Raw genomic sequence first — 6,860 nt, forward strand, 5'->3', positions numbered from 1 at the left:
GCCAGAAGCAGTGCATCATGAAAGAAATATTCCATGGAACCTCCCATACACAATCAGAGTAATATAAGCTGACTATAACATCACTTACCTCATGATATAATCATTATCAGCAGCATAGTCCATACTGTCCTTCTATATGCCTGATGTGTCAGTTATAGCTGGATTAATGAATTTATGAAACTATATAATATTTTATTTTATTAAGTGAAGCTTCACTTAATTACAAGTATACAAAATTATAAATCATTTCAATATCTTTTAAGATGTTTTACCGTATGACAGGATGAAGTGAGTGGTAATATTCCTATAAATTATTTTCATTTTTGTATAAAAGTGTGAAAAACATGAGTTCTCTATGAAGACCAGAAGATGATGCAGGGTCAGTTGAAGGTAGGGTTATATCATATAGGTATATCTACATCTATATGTATATTTATAGTTGTGAAAATTTTATTCATTACAAACACTTGTGGTGCCACTTGTGTACAAAAAATTATGTTTTAAAGCCACAGGGAGAGAAAACGCAATGCACGTGTCCTTTTGCCGAATGAATATGCCTTAGAACATGGACATCACAATGGGTCTTCATCCTGACGACCACAGAACTCTCAGATTTCAGTGATTTTCTACCCACGGAAGCCACCAGTTTGATGTCTAGAGGCAGGAAAGGAAATGAAAATTTCACAGTTTGGTAAGTTCTTCATTCAGGCTCTACAAAAAGGGAAATATTAATATAATTTGATTCTCATGATAGACTTATGGTTTCACAAAGTGTTCTGTCTTGATTCTTCAGATCACATGTAATAACTAAACTCAACAATGGTCTCTTGAAAAGGTAATTAATGTAGAAATATTCAGTACTAATCTTCTACAGAAACAAAGTTATCACAAGGACAGGGGTATATTTTGAGCTACACAGGAGAGTAATTTCTACCAAGTTTCAAAACTGTACAAGTTCGTAGTGAGGATTAATTTATGCTCAATCCACTTACTTTACCTCCCCCATGACATCAAATTATGTTTTTAAGCAACTGCTAAAACTAACCCACAATCTAGAATTCTCCTGTTTTAAGAAATTGTTATTGTTTCCAACACACTTTGTGCCCTTTGTAATCTAATGCTCAGAATTTAAAATTCGCTAAAATTACACATGCACAACATTTATGACATGGTCAAATTTTTGTGCATGAAGCTGAGGTAGTACTGTTTTTTGGACATATATTTACACTGTTGCTTGATGTGTGTGATGGCTACTATTGGCTGTTCTCTCTTTGATTCATGTGAGTCTTAATTCCTTTCTATATGAAAGCTATGACACTTCTGTACATACACTTGAAAGCTCTAACATGTATTGTGGGATGAAATATAGTCATTTGAGTAATGATACATTTTAAATCACCAAATGGATTGAAGAGGACACAGTAAAGAAAAAGCATATGTATATATGCTTTAAAACGAAAGGGTAGAAGGATAAGCACATGTGTCACATTCTCAGATAGTACATGAAACCTCTACTATTGTAATATTTTGTCAGCCTGATTGCTACAGAGTCCTCAGATGTCAGTCGTTGGTCTCCTCACTGCTCTATGGAGTTTGGTATTTAGTGCCAGAAGAAAATTTTAGATCATTTGAGAATTCTCCATTCTATATCTTCTCACCATAAAGGTAATTTTAATAACAAATTTGATATTCATCATTGAGTAATTGTATTAGGGAGTGGTGTCTCTTGATTTGTTCAAATCATGTGAATTAACACAATTAAGCAGTGTATTGAGAAGCTACTTATGTTAGGAATATTCTCTACCAATTCCTTACAAAAAGACAGTTTTCTCGTGAGGAGTAAAATGCATTGACTTAAACATGGGAAAGGTTTCTGTAAACCTTCAAAAATATCTGTCCAAGGTATGAGTGAGAATTATTTTATGCTCTCTAGTTATTTACACACCATGATTACAAAGATTATTTTTAACTTCTCAGACAACCACCCAAAATATAAGAAGTCTCTGTTTTTCTGCAAATTGTATTCAACAAAATTTAGCATTTCTCTGATTAGACAGGAATGACACTCAAAGCATGCTCATTTGCTTTCAATTTTGTTTAACCTTGAATTGTTCATCTTCTTTACCTTATCTTTACATTATTGTTGGATGTATGTTAAGATTGTGATTCTCAGAGATCTTATGGGCTTTCTAAGTAAGAATGATGGTATTTCTGGTCATTTCTTTAAAGAGGAAACATACGATTTAATCAGAATTTTATTCACTTAAGTAAATGTATACTTTAAATATTCAAATTTTGTGTGCAGGTCAGAGTAGAGAAAACACCAAGTGAAAAGTGACTCTATTAGCAGAAGTAAGTCTTTTATTATTATTAGATGAGAGTGCAAATATAGTTTCGTATTCAGTGCCAGAAGAAAATTTCACATCAGTTGAGAGTTCTCTTTCTATACCATCTCACAATAAAGGTAATTTTTTCTTTTTCTTTTTCTTTTTCGTTTTTCTCTTTTTTTTTTCGGACCTGGGGACCGAACCCAGGGCATTGTGTTTGCTAGGCAAGAGCTCTACCACTGAGCTAAATCCCCAACCCCCATAAAGGTAATTTTAATAACAATTTTGATGATCATGTTTGATGAATAGTATTAGGAAATTGTCTTGATTTGTAGAGATCATGAAAATTAATTCAATTCACCTTTGTCATGAGAAGCTATTTATGCTCAGGGAAGAGAGGAAAACAACTTTATGTGAACAAGGCTATGCGTTAGAAAAAGGAGAAAATCATGAGATAATTGAAAGAACTTGGGCCAGAATCAAATTGGTCTTCATCAAGAAAAATGTTCCTGAATTTTTGAGAGTTTTCCTACTGCAGAACAAGAGAGGAGGTTCGGATATGGATGGGTGTCTAGATGGGAGATTGTATCTGGCACCACGATATCTAAAATCTTTGAGAACTCACAAGTAAAATACTTAGTTAAAACTAATTATTTTCACCACATCTATTCACATAAGCCTACAAATTGTTATTTGTGGAATTTTAATACATAAATTTCTGTACGATATTTTCTACTTTACTACACTTCAATAAATCTTTCATATGAAATAAGAATTAAGCGGCAGGAAATCTTTATTAAAAACTTAAATGTGATAGAATATTACTCTTAATATGTACTGAACTCTTATATATGTCAGGGAAACTGTGTAGTTTGCAGAATGAATACTATATTAACCTCATCAAAATTGCATCTTTTTAAAGATACGGACATTCTAAACTTACATGATCTTTCTAGGATCATTCCATTTCCATGGTACATGAAAAAATTAATTCTGAGGTTTATAAAATGTCACCAAGATTGTTTTATTCACACTTCTTTGTCTACAGGCTTTACTCTACAAAATTTACTATATATTGACAGCTGCATGTCCTCCTCTACATCCTTCAAAGCAGTCCAGTTTCAAAGAAGTGTTTAAAAGTTTCTCATTCTATGACAGTAAAGCACGTTACAATTCAAAGTTCCTTTAGATTTTGTGTCTATTCTGCTCTAAGAATCTCAGTGTTAAAGAAGTCTCCATGCTACCTTTTTCATAATGAACCTTATGTTGAAAAAAAATAAGAGGTTACAATATTTGAAGATTCATGTGCATATTTCACAGTATTTTACACAAATATCCTCTTTTACACATGTCTATCTATCCATCTATCCTTCTGTCCATCTGTCTGTGCCTCTGTCCACCCATGCAAATATCCATTCATCCATCCATCCAAACATCCATCCATCCATACATACATACATACATCTATAAATCCATCCATTCACCCATTAATCTTTCTGTCTGTCTGTCTGTCTTTCTGCCTGTCTGTCTATCTATCTATCTATCTATCTATCTATCTATCTATCTATCTATCTATCCATCCTTCCATGTATCTGTCTTCTATCTCCTCTATATCATATTGGTATATCTACATCTATATGAATATTCATAGTTATGAAAATGTGGTTCCATCCGTGTTCAAAGTTATGTTTAAAGCCACAGGGAAAGAAAATGAAATGCATGTGTCACTTTGCCAGATGACATGTGCCTTAGAACATTGACATCAAAATGTTCCTTCAGCCTGACAACTACAGAATCCTCAGACTTCAGTGGTTTTTTTATCAACTGCATTCACCAGTTTGGTATCTAGAGTCAGGAAGGCAAACGAAAATTTCACATTGTTTGATAAGTTCTTCATTCAGGCTCTACTAAAAAGGGAAATATTAATATAATTTGATTCAAACGATAGACTTATGGCATCATGACGTGTTTTGTCTTGATAATTCAAGATAATGTGAAATAACTCAACTCAGTAGTGGTTTCTTGAAAAGGTAATCAATGTACAAATATTCAGTACCAATCTTCTATGGAAACAAAGTTATCACATGGAGAGGGGTATATTTTTAGATGCACACGAGAATAATTTCTGTAAAGTTTTAAAACTGTACAAGTTAGGAATGAGGATTATTTTATGCTCAATCCACTTACTTTACCCCCGTGATGGAAGATTATTTTATTAAGCAACTAGTAAATCTAACCCACAATCTAAGAATTCTCTGGTTATCAAGAAATTGTTATTGTTTCTAACACACATTGTGCTCTTTGGAATCTAATGATCAGAATTTAACATTCACTCAGATTTCACTTGCACAACTTTCCTCTTATGGTCATTTACCAAAATTATGTGCATGAAGCTGAGGTAGTACTATTATTTAAACATATCTTTTCATTATTATTTGATGTGCGTGATGGTAACTGTTGGCTGTTCTTTCTTGATTCATGTGAGTCTTAAGTACTTTCTAAGTGAAACCTATGACATTTCTGTACATATTCGTGAAAGATGTAACATACATTGTGGGATGAATTATAGTCACTTCAGGAACTATATATTTTAAATATCCATCCTGAAATAGCAGAGCACAGTGAAGAAATCACGAAAACCGAAGCCACTCTCTTATTTCTGGTTACAATTTTATTATGGGTAAGAGAGAAAAATTTTCAGAGGCATATGGATAATTTCAAAATATAAAAACAATAAACAGAATTGATATGACCACATCTAGTAAAAACAAGGAAGACTATCGTAAGAAAGAAATTTAGATATCTTGGTAACAAAAAAGGACTCACAAAGAGAGTAGGGGGTTCTAGCACATGTTAGGAGTTAGTACACTGAAGAAGTGCACAAGCATGTGGGAAAATGTCTGTAAACAAGATGGGGAATTTTAAATTTATAACATGTATGTTTACCCCCTTCAGGAATAAATAAGGTCAGCATGGGAATTGATATCCTAATATGAAAAAGGCAATGGAAATCCATTTGTCCGTTTTGCAACAGTCAAGGGAAATGTCTTCCTTTGCTGGGAGGACCAATTTCACAAATTTTTGATGAAATCTTGTTTTTTTTCATTTTTGCTTTCGCTGTTTTTCTTGTTTGTTTGTTTGTTTGTTTGTTTGTAAATATTAAGGATCTTTCTTTACTGCATATTGAGTTGGACCAAATTTGGCATTTCCGAGAATCTCCAAGAGACCTAACTGGTTTAAATCAAGGTAACCTGATTATTTTCACCACATCTACAATGTAAGCTTATAAAAGTTTAGTTATGGCATTTTCTCAGAGTAGCATACTGATATCTGATATATATATATATATATTAGAATTTATAAATGTTTCAAATATCAGTTATAAAATAGCAATGCAATAATTTTATTGGGGGTTATCACCACCACTTTAGGAACTGCATTAAAGTGATATAGCATTTAGAGTTTGATAACCATTGCTCTATATCGTATCAACTCTTCTTCCCACTATTCCCATGACACATCTGTAAAGGATCCCACTTCTGAAAAGACCCTACTTATTCAATACATTCCCAATAGTTCCCTTCATACATGACATATTTTCTGTTACATTTTAAAGCTGTCTATAACTCAACAGAATCATGCTTGGACAAATGAATCTGCATTTTAATAACATTCATCCTTTGAAATACAGTATGAACATTGGTTTTATAACTTATCCATTGAATACTTGTTCTGCTAGGTGGAGCTCTGTATCAGGAAAATTATTTTTCTCAACATGAACATAACTGAGGAGGAAGTCGTAGGAGAAGAAAATTGAACCGTGGTTTACCAAGGCACTGAGGTTATCAGAAGAGACTGGAAAAGAAAGAAACGATATCTGATTCTGTTCAATGATGTTTTGTTTGTGTCCAGTAAACTGCAAGTATATGCTTCATGCCTTCCTTACTATGAGAATCTACACATTGAAAATATTGTAAGGTACAAAACTAATTATACTCTCCTTTATTTTGAGAATATAATTAATTGACTATTCTGCTTTTTCCTATACCATCTCCTTCCATATACCCCTCCTTGTTCTTTTAAAGATATGGCTTTGTGTTTTTCTTATTTCTTATTCTTACACATTATTTTTATTTGTAAGCTATCATAAGGTACACAAATACAATAGATATGCATGGATACGTATATATGTATCATTTCTAAATCCTTAAATATAACCTGCTCAGTCACTATAATATTGCTTATATTTTTGTTTTCAGGAATGTATATTTGTGATGTATAGATAAGCAATCCAAATGCCAAACGTACAAGGGATTTCTCTTATTCTCAAGTTTTCATAGAGTCATAGGCTTCTTTGAGTAGGATTGATGCTTACTGGATAACCCCTATATATTTCTCAAATTCATTTTGACATATTTTCTGGGCACATTTTAAAAATCAATTGATTAAGGTGCTACTCTGCTGTTTGGATCTGGTGAAAGATTACCAACAAGCTACCAAGGAGCCAGTAATTCTAGCATTAGCCCACAGTCC

At 32.8% G+C, this 6,860-nt stretch overlaps 1 long non-coding RNA gene across 2 annotated transcripts; it reads left to right on the forward strand.

Annotated features, from left to right (window-relative positions):
- Positions 1 to 509: 509 nt before the first annotated feature.
- LOC134484344 (uncharacterized) lies at positions 510 to 6,257 on the forward strand. 2 transcript variants are annotated; one of them, XR_010061749.1, is made up of 3 exons: positions 510 to 691; positions 1,535 to 1,665; positions 6,067 to 6,257. It is a non-coding gene; the product is annotated as an uncharacterized LOC134484344 (long non-coding RNA). The 2 variants fall into 2 exon arrangements; XR_010061750.1 differs by lacking the exon at positions 1,535 to 1,665.
- Positions 6,258 to 6,860: the final 603 nt, after the last annotated feature.

Source organism: Rattus norvegicus, chromosome Y, assembly GCF_036323735.1.
Source record: "Rattus norvegicus strain BN/NHsdMcwi chromosome Y, GRCr8, whole genome shotgun sequence".
In the NCBI taxonomy this organism is placed as follows: domain Eukaryota; kingdom Metazoa; phylum Chordata; class Mammalia; order Rodentia; family Muridae; genus Rattus; species Rattus norvegicus.